Genomic DNA, 13,653 nt, shown 5'->3' on the forward strand with positions numbered 1-13,653 from the left:
TGTACAGGGAAAGTTTAAAAATTGGAGGGCTCTTTCATAAAGATTGCATTGAAGGTTATACAGGTTATATTCCCTTTAAGTTCCAAATTTACGGTGGAACGCCTAGATTCGTGTTTCTGCAACCAGGTTTGACATAAGATAGGTATATGGCGCTAGTTACGTTCAAAACAAGGTGCGCCGTGATTTTCCAACTTAGAATAGACCTGTTTAAACGCACTCTCGCAAGCTCAAAATTTGTGTTAGCGTCGAGTTCGGGACTACTTATTTTCTTTCAATTTTTTTCTATTAGATCGTAGCGGCAATGAGAGTAGCGGGGGTTTCTCGAACTACGCTGTACAGCCAAAGGTAGCGGAGAGAGGATTTTCAGCCCCCTGGAGTGACTAATTTCTAACTCTTTGGTGCATATAGTTCATTCCTTCCCACATATACTTTGACTCTAAGGTTCGACTTTCGCAATAAAGATTGAAATGAGATTGGAACAGCTCGTAGCACGCGTCGCGATAGACTCCAGCGCCATCTCTTTTTAATCAAACAACTAAAAGCTACCTATGTTAGAAAATATTTCTGGGTAAGATAATATACAGGGTGTCCACTAAAATATGGACCAGGCCGAAAATTTCCAAAACAGTTTTAGTTTTAGTTTTTAAAAATTTCAAATTCGTACCTACAACTGTTTTGGAGATATTCGCCCTGGTCCGTATTTTAGTAGACACCCTGTATATTTGTAGGGATTCTTTCAATTTTGCATTTCATTTCTGTGTAAGAGAATATATTTCACTAAACGCAAATTCAATATAATTTCAGAGCCATAACTTTATCTAATGGACTATATTTCCCGCAGACATCGAAAAATCCCCCGCTTTCGCTAGTGCTAACAGGTAACGGTACAAAGTTCATCAAATATTCAAACTTCAAGACGACGGTAAATTTCGAAACTCGATATCTTCGAGAACTCCTTTCAAAAATTTACAAAGATCATTCCACAGAAACCAAAAAAACGGACATCCAAAGGTAGGTGGCGCCACTTGAAAATGCAGAGAGGTCTCGAGATTAGGAGAGGGAGCGAAACTCTCCTTTGAACAAGCGTTCGATGACGTCACGAGGCCCATCGAGAATTAGGCTTAGTAGCTGCGTTTTTTCTTTCTTTTCTGGGTTGTTTCTTGTCGCGCATTAACTGCGAAGTCCGCCGGGGAAGTATTAGCATTTATTATGCAGTAAATTGGGATCGAAAAATAAGGACTTTTTCAGAACCGAGAAAATATACGAGGAATAGAAACTACTGCTCAAAATTTGGACGGTCCTTCTCATAGGAGGTGACGTAATATCTTCTCGTGAGTTTTCTTGAGAACGGTTTGTTTGAAACCGGACTTGGAAATACTTTAACGCTCTCGACTAGAGTAGGAAAACAGCGTTTCAGCAACGGCGTAAAAAAATATTTTTCCGGGATTTCCGTTAAATTTGTAATAAATAATTTTTATTAATTTTGGGGGCCCAAGTGGCCGCAACCCCCTTTCAAATGATTTATTTTAAGGGCCCCTGATTTTTTTTAAGAGCCATTAACCCCAGGACTCCCGCTATTTCCAAGTCTGTTTGAAATGAGCGAAATCCCTGTAGCAGAAGCGTCACTAGGGTCGCTGTTGGAATTTTCCCCTTATCAGCACACGTAATGGCTGCTAGGTGATTGATAATGGCGGACGAAGTGAGAGGAAATGGCTCCTGCGTTTAGGCGCTAAACAATGTCTGTTCCGTTTAACTAACCCGGGATTTTGCAAGGTTGTTCCGTTTAACTAACCCGGGATTTTGCAAGGTTGTTTCGTTTAACGTTTTAGAACACAATTTCTTTGAACCGTCATTATTTTTAGATCGTATATTCATGAAAATCATACACGAAAATTAATTGTTTCTCTAGTAAGTGAAAACTAAAATACAAGTGGTTAAATTTCATCATTATTAAAATTTTATTAAGCCAGTACAATGAGCCGTTAAAAGTCAATGAAATAGAAGTAAATCAAAGAATAGGATTTAAAACAATTCTAAAAATGTGTCAAAATCAAATAGGATTTCTAACCAAAACTCCAAAAATGTGTCAAAATCAAATAGTATTTCTAATCAAACTCCAAAAATGTGTCAAAATCAAATAGGATTTCCAACCCAACTCCAAAAATGTGTCAATCAAAATCAAATAGGGGTTTTTTTTAACCCAAATCCCAAAATCTGTTAATAATGATCAAAGAATAGTAGTAATAATTAAACTTCAAAAAATTTCTAACTCTGTTAGTATCGACGTCTTAATTAGATTTATCAAAGTATGCATAAATTAGACAGGAAAACAATTCATTTATTTGAAATAATCGGTTTTTTAAATAAAAAATGACGCCCCTCCGAAAATAACAATTAACTACTTTAAATTAACAGTATATAGTTAGTTCAAATAATTAAATACTAACAAAAATGTATTTAAATATATATCTACAATAAAATGAACTTAAAATTTTTAATAAATCATTTTATCGAACCTGATACGTATAGCAAGCGCCCCCCCCTCCCCCGTCTAAGTACCAATTCTTTCTTAAATTATTCTAATAGAAAATAATACTGTGTCTCTCCGCCCCCCCTCACCCGCGCGTCGTCATAGCGACGGGCAGCAGCTGCTTTCCAAAGAGAAGATGGACTTAGTGATTTCGTCTCCCTTTATACCTCTTAGTTTCGCCCCCTCCGCCATAAGAAACTTCTACCGGGAAATTCCTTCAATATGGCGGCGCTACAGAGACAATGACGTCACGTGGCAACTACCTATACTCCCAATTTTCCTTTCTTAAAGGCCGGCTACGTAGTTATTCGGTTTACTCTGTATTTCACTGGAAGTCGGCTCTCTGCAAGACGCGTGTGCTATGCAGCCAACTACCAGTGAAAGACGGATTAAACCGAATAACTATGTAGTCGGTTTTCAAGGTGAAGGGTGTAATACGAAAATGGCCTAATTTTCAACCATACCTTATTTTGGAATGAGGGGAATTTTAAGAATGGGGGAGTGAACCGGAAATATCCCCCCCCCGTTCCTAATAGACCGATCCATCAGCAGTTTACGGGAAATTCGATACTCGAAAACCGGCTTAAAATTGAACGCGGTTTCAAATTTCGTCAATTCGACGATAGATGGCGCTATTTAAAGTTGAAAAATGAGTTATCGATTTAATAGGTGATTCCGAAAAAGATCGGTGGTCACATGATTCGGTTACTTTCTGTTGTATGGTTAAAGTATTTGAGCACGCGCTTTATTTTTCATTTTCAACGCGCGTGCACAATCGCGCGAGCCACAATCTACTAATATATCAAGAGCGCGCGCCCATAAAATTATCTCTTTTGTACATGTATTTGTCGATATTATATTTCAGAATCAACTATTTAATTGTTTGATCGCGCTATAATTGCATAACATTGAAACCATATAGATTTATATTTATATAGATTTACTAAAAATAAATAAATTATGTAGAATATAATTCGACGTTTGTTATATTTTTTATTACGTATACAATGTTATATATTGTAGGATTTCACAATTTCCCCGATGAAATGAAATTAGAACAAATTACAAAGAAACCATGTGATAAATCGCACTAACAATGTAAGAGAGTCGACTTGCAGTTAAGTCCGCAGAAATGCCAAAATCGTTGTAATCCACCTTCAATACGCTAGCAGTGTTTCCACTTTGCGGCGAAAAAGGGCGTTTTCGGCGAAAACTGTCTCGGTGGGCACCATAAATTTTAAAACCGGCGAAAAGGCGAAAAAGCGGCGAAAACCATTGAAAACGGCGCAAATTGCGGCGAAAATATTTTTCGATATTTTCAGTCAAAAAAACTAAAAAATCGTCGTCTCTGTAGTCCCTCTACTCTGCCCCCTATGTCCGCCCATTCAATTTTTATATATACCAATAAAAAATGTATAACATTTGAAGAAATAAAATGTATTTTTTTTAATAAAAAAATATTGCCCAAATCTAAGATTGGAAATAAAGAGAAGTAAAATATGCAGTGACACTCACTAAAAAAATTAAGGTAAATCTATGGAGGGAAATTGCGGCGAAAACGGCGGCGAAAATCGACTATAGAACCGGCGAAAACTGGTAAAATTGCCTTTAAAATAGGCGAAAATCTCTACCGCAGAGTGGAAACACTGTACGCTAGTCCCCAGTCAAGTCCATAGTTACCTCTCGTTCTCAGTGGCAGCTAGGAGCAACAAACACCAGGATAACGCAGCTAGCCTTTAAACACGCTAACGCTGTGTTGTGTACAAATTTCATTGAACGAGCCTTTTCGCTGCACGTTTTACGGGCGGGGGGGAAGACAATTTAATAAATTTTCCCCTTCCGACGGCAGCAGGCGCTAAAGCGTCTAACCAATGAAAACTGTACACAGGAAAATGCACGAATTACGACGGGTTGCGTTATCCTTGTGTGGGGTGCTGTGTTTCTTGCTACTAGCTGTCAGCGCCAAGGGGTAAACAAGCTATGCAATGGTCTACCTTGAAAATATAAAAGAGGGCCCCAAATGTTTCCAAGGGAGCCCAAAACTTTTACGATAAGGAAAAAACAACTTTGGGGGTTAACTTTAAAATTTAATTAAAATTATTACAGGGAACATTGATATTGAAATTTAGCCTATAAACCACCATATTTCTCCCACTTCAGTTAATAAAAAGGACCCGACTAAATTTAAATCAAGGGAGTGGCAAAATCTAAAACAAAGGAGGGATTTAAAACAAGGAAATGGGCCCTCCTACACTTGATCTACCTGAATCAAAAATCCAGGCGCCGGCACGGCTAACTGTCTCGTAACCCCCGGCACAAGTTCAACCACGCAATCGCAGTCTAGCAAAGTGGAAAGAAGAGCCGGGCAGCCGGACATTATTTACCGCTCCACAGTTGGTCGGCGGCGCCATCTCGCGGGGCCGCTAAATATTAAACGAGCGGGCCCGGCACGTCGCCGAACGAGCCCAACAAGTACCGAGAATGGTCCCCGTCACAATCCCGAGACACGAATTTCATTGCGATGTTTCCTCCCCCACTACTTACTCCCCCCTGTATTTTTTTGGTTAGGGCCCCGTAAGGCCATAAGTGCGGACGACGGGCCAAGGCCTAGATGTATAGCAGGAAGAACACCGATTGGATTGGTACAGTCTGTACACACCGAAACAGCCCCGGTCTAAATCGTGTTTTCGGCGTCGTTACTCTCGCAACGACCTTATTTCGGGGCCGATGGGCGTCCATTACCCCAGGCCCCATTCAATAAAAAGGCAGGCCCTAATAGAGGGGTTGAGCACCCCGCATTACGACCGGAAACGTCTAAGGCCAGCCACGACGCTTTTGGACCAACAGTTTATCCAAACTAGCTTGGCCTAGAATGGGACTTTAGAGTTACTTTATCCCCTTACTGACAAGTTATGTTTACCGAATGTCTGGCCAAAGCGCGGGTGGAAGCCTGGACGTTCGCGTTCGTAATGTGGGTTGCTTAACCTCTCCGCTATTACATCTTCCGAACAAATATATCTTATTGGTTTTTAACGATGAAATTTACTTTCAAGACGAATCCTGCATTCGCGTTAGAATCATCGAACTTATTATATGTGGAACATTTTAAGAATACAGATTAAGTCGAGATTAAGCACGTTGGATAAAACGGGAACGGGGGGAAAACGAAGAGCAGGTGAAATTTCGATACACGAATGATTTTTTAACGAATATTTCTTTGTGACGTTCGGTGATTTGGGATGTTTAATTTCAATTTTCGCTGATTTAAAACATCCAAGGTTTATTTAAATCCGATAAGTAATTTTAAATACCGAGTATACTTACTCCTAAACGTTATTGATCAATGAAGAACAAACTTAAATAAAAAAATTTCATCAAGTTTTTAATAGTTGTTCATTTCTTCGTGGATCAAAAACTTAATTTTTCTTAAATATCAATTTTTAATAAAACGCGGCTTTTCGACTAATTGTAAAATACCATTTAAATTAATCTTAAATTTAATTACAACTTGGTTTTCTTTAAATTTGTAATTGTTCTGACATTTTGTACATAATTATAACTACACCATTGAAATAAATTATGTAGTTTGTTAATTTTACGCAAATCGGAAAAATTAAAAATTTAAACAAATAACCTTTTAAGGGTTTTTAATGTTTTTAACTTTTTATCGATTTAAAATGTCTAATAACAGTAAAAATACTACAAAACATTAATAGTGTTACATTGTTAATCAGTTTAAAGCTAGTCTAGAAGTTTATGTTTACTTTTAGATTTGAAAAATAAGGCAAAATGCCGCTTTATTTAAATTTACAAACAATACTAGACTAATCATGGAATGAAAACTAATTTATTTTTTTTCGGAAAAATACGGAAAACATTGCGGAAAAAAATTTTCCGACTTACAACACCAAAATTATGCAATTTAATCAAATATTTATTAAGTGATTTAATTTACGATTTAAAACCAGTTAAGACAATTATTGTTTCCTAACAGATAAGGAATTTTTTGCAGACCAATTTCATAAAACATTAAGCACTCAAGGCACTCCCTACGCGTTATCCGTACACGTTACGGAGCATAGGAGCTTAATCTCCGCGCGATTAAATATAATAATGGCCGTGTTCAATAAGGAAGTCACGTGCTCGACGTGGAATTTTATATAGAACCGATTAATCAAAACTTTTTGTCCTTGTCACTTCAAGAACCAGTTTTTTCTACTCGAAGACAAATCAAGTTTTTCTTTCCCTTTTCCAAATCGCAACTTTCAAGCAGCCCTATCTCTCCATCCACAGAAATAATCTGGGTCACTGCGATAGATGCTTTCGAACAAATAGTGGAAAAGTTAGCGATAATATATCAGCCGTCGATAGCTCAGTTGGTAGAGCGGTGGACTGTAGAGTTGACTCGTGGGCATCCATAGGCCGCTGGTTCAAATCCGGCTCGACGGACAATACTTTTTTATTTCATATTAAATTTAAATTAAATTCTATTTCGGTTTCTAATTGTTCAAACTTTTGATTAATCTGCATTTTTATCAAATTTAATTTACGTTATTATTTCTTTAATATTTTTCATTAACTAAATTCTTATTATTTCTTTAAAATTTTTCATTAACTAAACTCTTATTATTTCTTTAACATTCACTCTAAATTATTGTCACATTTTCTTACCTAAACTCTATGAAACTAAAACCAAAAGTCTTCTTGGCCAAAATATTTGTACATAACAGAAACTAAAACTTCGTTTCTGGCGAGACTTTTGTATTATTGAATCGACTAGTCAAAGAGAACGTATCTAAACTTGTGTTTTTGTTTAAAGTCTTTAACAAAGATATTAAAGAGAGTGAAATATTCACAAAGAAGTGTAACCCTTTTAAGTATAGACCCAGAAAATAAATAAGTTAATTTTTTTTAATCTAGGCATATAATTTTGGTACTTAATTTTTTTACTCAAATTAAATTTTAGGTAATAAAGAACAGTGTGTACAATTCAGAATAATTAACAACAGCGAAAAAGAGTTTAAAAGTAATATAAACCAGTGTTTTAAAATAACCTGGTTTAAACCACAAAAACCTGGTTAAAACCAAACCAAAGCTTATTTTGGGATTTTCCCAACCCGGCGCTAAGGCAAAACTTTACCGACTTCAAACTAAGCTATGCGAATTCGAGCATATTTGGCGACCTAGATAACGAATTCCCCACAAACAGAAAGTTAAGAGACATAGTGTATCAACCGTCGATAGCTCAGTTGGTAGAGCGGTGGACTGTAGAGTTGACTCGTGGGCATCCATAGGCCGCTGGTTCAAATCCGGCTCGACGGACAACACTTTTTTATTTCATATTAAATTTAAATTAAATTAAATTCTATTCTATTCCGGTTTTTGTTTATACAACTTCTTTAAAATCCCGCTTGAAGAAATTTTTTTTAAATTTAATTTATTCAGTTGGCACCTTTTATTAATTTCACATTTAATTTACATTTCTATTTCGATTTTAGCTTATATTTCTTTGAAATACCGCTCGACGAACAATAATTTTTAATTTAATATTTTATTTTATTTATTCCTTTAAAACTTTTAATTCCATATTTTAATTTAATTTTCTATTTCGGTTTTTGTTTACATCTTGAATGAGTTTAAAGGGGAACTGTCACCACCCTAAAATTGGTTAAAAACCATTTAAATTGATAGAGAACGTCCGAGAATGGTTATACAAAAAATTTCATGTTAATATATTTTCTATCATTCTGTTAAAAAACCTCGTAAATTTTGGTTTTGATGACAATTCCCCTTTAAGTTAATAATAATTTCTTTGAAATCCCGATCGACGAACAATTTTTTAAATTTAATGTATTATTTTATTTAAACCGTTTAAACGGTAAATTAATTTAAGTTTTATTAAATCGTGTATAAGGTAATTTAAGAAAAATGAAAGTAAATATTTTAATATTTGTTAACAACTAGTTGTTAATTATAGGATTTTATTTATTTAAACCGTTTAAACCTTTTATTAATTTCCGTTTAAAAATTGTGTATAACGTAAATTAACTAACTAAATTAAATACGACCTATGGTGTTCAATATTAGTCACGCCATCTACCAACTTTTGAAATAACTAGTAATTAATTATAGGATTCTATTTTATTTAAACCGTTTAAACCTTTTATTAATTTCCGTTTAAAAAATTGTGTATAACGTAAATTAACAAACTAAAATAAATACGACCTATGGTGTTCAATATTAGTCACGCCATCTACCAACTTTTGAAATAACTAATAATTAATTATAGGATTTTATTTTATCTTTGCCGACTAGGACAGGCCTTAGATGACGTAGTTATGGCATCTTAATTTGCACCAGTAATTTGTCTTAAGTAATTAAAAAACATTACCTAAGTATAAACTTCGAATATAAATAATTTACTAAAAACATTCAGATAATTATTTAAAATAAAAATTACATAATCCCAGTGAAATCGTAAAAGTGCGTTTTGGTATCCACTTGGATAGTATCCAATAAATACCTTATTTTATCTACGAAATCAACTACATTTTCTTTAAATTATTCTTAAATTTCTAATGCCAAGTAAATATATTTTCTTATTTTACTTTCACCCAAATTAGATAAAAAAAAAAAACCATAGCACCTGTCATTTTCGTTTGATAAAACTTGGTATGATTCGTTTTGGCACTATGAACGTTAATTATTCAAGAATATAAATACATTCATTTCTATATTTATATGTTTATCCAAGGAGTACCATCATGAGCTTCAAGGATTAGAATTTATCTCAGTCAGTGGATGAAAATATTCTCCCTGTATCATAGCTTCATGTTCAAAGGAAGGTGACAAATCAGACGACGCACAGTGGGGCAAACTGAGCCCAAACCTGGCCATAAGTCAAAAATATAAATCGCGCGTAAGAATTTTATTTTAATTTAATTTATAATATTTGTTTCTAAACCACCGCACAATTTACCGGTGTTTGATTTTTGACTGCCAAATTTTATTCTCCACCAGGCTCCTTAGAAGTAGTAGATTTTTTTAGAAATTTTAAGTCTGAGTTTTTGCATAGTTTTTGGTATACATTCAGGCTTGATATAAGTTCAGGAAGTGTTTCTTCTCAAGATAGGGGGAAGACGTTTTAACGCATTGATTTACGGAATCTAACAATTTATCTCACCGTTGGTTAAAGGGGTTTTATCCTTTCCCTAAAAACTTGTAGAGGTTAACGGTAATAGTGAGTGTAGGGAGCTGTTGACTCGCGTGGCATGCAGGGCTTGCCACCACCCTCCTACGCATTTTAACCGGGCCACCTGTTTAAAGGCATTAAAAGATGCTAGATGACTTGGGCCTGGGGTGGTGCCTTGGGTAGCAGCCTAGATGATACTTTAATTTAAATTAAAGGGGAACAGTCAAGCTTTAACCAGTTAGATAGCCCTATAGCACGTTAAAAACTAAAATTTATGGCGAAAACCGCATCAAAAAATATTGAGTGGTTAATTTTTAATAAAATAAAGAAATTTCGGGAAATCGAAAAGCGCGCGTCCGCCGCGACACCTGGTGAGAAGTCGGTGAGACAGAAAAACAACGTAAAGGCGGGCGCTGCTAAAGACGCGGAAAAAATGTTTTGCACGCGCGGCGCGTTCCAGTTATAATTCGACCTAAGCGCAGATTGCGCGATTTTAAAAGTTAGGATAGTTCGCCAATCGCTCATACGGGGTTAGGGGCGCTGGCGGCAGCCCCTAAGATGGCGGCAAAAATTCAAACCCAAACACCTGGCGTTATTTTTCGTTTCAACTTTTTGGGCCAAAAGCTATTTTTTCAAGACAAAAAAGATACGTGTTAGTATATTGAACGTCTTGTTTATCTTTTGATACGGAAATAAGCCATATTAGGAAAGGCTTGGCCGTTCCCCTTTAAAATACATTAACCCAGTATTCTACACATAATGATCCTTATATCTGATGTGCTAATCAACTACGTACTTATATCTTTCATCTTAGTTATGGTTAACATCACACTAATCCAGACTTGGAACAATGCTGCCAGTACTTTGAAAGTATAACGAAAGACAGGTTGCAAGTCCAGTCAATATTGGACTTAGATTGGGATTTCATGGAAGCACCTCAAGTCTATTTTTGTCATTGATATATTTAAAGCGAGTGTCGGTTCGACGTGTACTAGCTCGTTTTTCAACAGATGTCGCTAGCATCGACATAAAAACAAGATGCTTATACTACATTTTGACCCTAAAGGCGGGACATAAAAGTACCCTTCGCGTTGATTGGCTCGTTTGTTAATTTGACAATAACCTAAGTAATTTTGGGATATATAATTTAGGTTAGAGTCCACTAAATAGAGTTTAAGTTGTCTAATTATAATACTCAACAATGGTTTTGCTATTTTGAATTTTTGCTTCCTTTGCCATTAATAGATGGCACCACGCTCTCCAGTAAAGTGGCGTTTTTTTCGAAGAATCGGATATACTCATTGCCATCTCTAATAACAACGGCGTTATCATCATGCAGGTGGAAATGATAGAGCCGACAGTTGCTTTAACATGTATTTAATTAACTTATTAATGTATGAACCATTTCATGTGAGAAATAGTTGACACCCGGACACCCCTTATTTACAAGTCTGTAGTAATAACTCGCTCAATAGCCACTGACTCAACAGTCGACACCGAAATTATGTGTCAAGTTTTGACGCTACCCCCACAGCATCCACACCGTAAATTCCATACCATTCAATACCAAACGAACAGGGCGCAGGCTGAAAATCACAAATGAAGAACCATCGTGGGTGTGAAATCAAAGTATATATAGGTATACCGAATTAGATCAGCAACGGAGGGAGGGGGGGGAGGAGTTGTGTTTTTATTGACCCGGGTTTGGGCGGAACTTGGATTTGGGGCTCGGTACAGCCGTATTCATTTGCAGGGCCCAATAAAAAGTGACTGGGAGGAACGTAGTCGGTCCAAACAACATACGCGCGAATTGGGGGAAAGGCTTAAGAAATCAGGTGCAGTAGAGACAACGACGGGAGCTGGGACGGCGTTTAGACGAAAGGAAATAGTCAGATTACGATCGGAACTCCCGCCGGAATAGATTCCTTTTTAACGCTCCGAGCCACGACCGTGCTGCCCTCTAACGACGGTGGCTGTTCCAATCAAATACCAAACGCCATCCAGAGGGGGGTGAAAGTAAGACATAGGGGCTCCAACCCGGAAGAGAGTTCAGACAAGAAGGGGCAGACAATGACCAATAAGATCACATCACTTGGTTCTATTTTGGGCACGATGTTTTAAATTCCAATATTTATTTAAAACGAACTGATTTCAATAGTATGAATAAATTTAAAATGAGTGTTCAACGCGTAACTCTTACGTTCAAAGCTTGTTTTGATTGGAATTTGTACACATTTAAGATATTACTTAAACCGAGTAAAATTTAAATTATCCCGCAATTCTCAGATTTCAAGGTTTTTCGTAAACCCAAGTAAAATAGTTTCCTAATGTCCAATTCTTTGAAAAGCAGTTGTAAGCTCAGATTTATAAAAAGGAATTTTTAAGATTTTAGTTAACTATTAACTTGGAATTCGCCATATTAATCTCTAAAAAAAGTTTATTTGAAATTTATGAAAATATAAAAAAAATAAAATATGTATCGCGTACGGTATGATCACTCTGACGACATCGGCCCCGCTTACGCGCGCCCCTCTCACGTTGTTGTTTGTTAAGTTGACATAGTGACGTCAAAAAACCTTCAGCCACATCGAGACGAAAATCGGCCGCGATAAGCATTCCAAGTAGAGGTATGGATTCAATAAAATCAGCCGACCGTCTTGCCCACCTTTCGTGATTTTGTTGCCAGATCAATAAACCAGGGGCGTAGGACCGTTTTTGAGATTGGGGGTACATTCCTTACATATTATAAAAATGGACCAATAATTGGAAATTTTACTTCAATTTGAAAAAATCTAAATTTGAATTCGCTTTTACTTTGTTGTTAGAAGTTTTAAACGACAAATTTATCTTTTTCATAATGGTTGTAAAAACAAATTCGCAATATTTCAGGGGGGGGGACAAAAATGGGTGTTGTCCTCTAGTAGAAAATTTAGGAGGGACATAATCCCCTTAACACCTGGTTGCTACGCCGCTGCTATGAACAGAAAAAGATTTGAACTTGGGTATTATGAAGATAAAGCGCAGGCAAATCCGTTGTATGTCCGAACTATATTTGACTAGGAAGGGGACTTTATAATAATAATAATCAGCTAATACCCTTGGCACCACCTTAAGCCCAAGTCATCTAGCGACTTATTATGCCTTTAAACAGGTGGCCGGGTTACAATGCGTAGGAGGGTGACATGCCACGCGAGCCAACAGCTCCCTACACTAACTATTACCGTTTACCTCTACAAGTTTTTACTCTAATAGAAGTAAATACTCAAAACTAGAACTCGGGGAAACGGATAAATTAACCGCCAAAATTTCAATTAATTATAAATTTATTAACTGTGTATTTATCGTGACTATTAAACGATTTAATACGCAACAAATAAGTTTTTATTCGGATAAATTTCGGATATGGATATAAAAGAAATGAACGGAAATTTTCTTATCCGAACGTTGAGCCCTACTCAAAACGGCCAACCTAAGGTTCCATTTTTTCTAACCGGAAGTAGGTCACGCCCGGGATGTTTTTTCCTGGTCTTTCCACTCCCTTCGTTCAATCCTCCTTTTTGTTTCAGCGCGAACTTTTCTTTGGGGAAAAGAAACGGCGAAAGGCATTCGTAAATCTCGGGTTTCCGCTCATTCCGCCGGCGCTTGTTAGCAGGCTGCCCCGGATTTCGCTTGTTGGTGCTTCCGTTTGCCGCGGAACTGGATTTTTCGGATTATTGTCTTTCCGTGGCTTTATATCAAATTGCGTGACGTGAATGACGTTAATTACCTTTAAGCTCATCAAGAAAGTCGATAATTTCCGCTTTGTTTTGGTTTAAATAAAAAATGCCAAGAAACTTAGGGTATATTCACACGAGCCAACGTTTTTGCCCACCTTTCTATACGCCTATTCACACAAGCCAACAATTTTGCCCAACTTTCTTAAGGCCTATTC

The 13,653-nt window shown here is 36.5% G+C and overlaps 1 protein-coding gene and 2 non-coding genes across 3 annotated transcripts in view; 2 read left to right on the forward strand and 1 right to left on the reverse strand.

The window, feature by feature from the left end:
• LOC149962966 (protein kinase C-like) overlaps nt 1-13,653 on the reverse strand; it is a 105,448-nt gene that overhangs the window by 41,452 nt on the left and 50,343 nt on the right. The window lies entirely within an intron of this gene.
• On the forward strand, nt 6,892-6,979 carry TRNAY-GUA (transfer RNA tyrosine (anticodon GUA)). The gene is given in 2 exon segments: nt 6,892-6,928; nt 6,944-6,979. It is a non-coding gene; the product is annotated as a tRNA-Tyr (tRNA).
• On the forward strand, nt 7,765-7,852 carry TRNAY-GUA (transfer RNA tyrosine (anticodon GUA)). Its single transcript is given in 2 exon segments — nt 7,765-7,801; nt 7,817-7,852. It is a non-coding gene; the product is annotated as a tRNA-Tyr (tRNA).

Source organism: Leiobunum rupestre, chromosome 1 (assembly GCF_980474605.1).
Source record: "Leiobunum rupestre chromosome 1, qqLeiRupe1.1.hap1, whole genome shotgun sequence".
NCBI classification, from domain to species: Eukaryota; Metazoa; Arthropoda; class Arachnida; order Opiliones; family Sclerosomatidae; genus Leiobunum; species Leiobunum rupestre.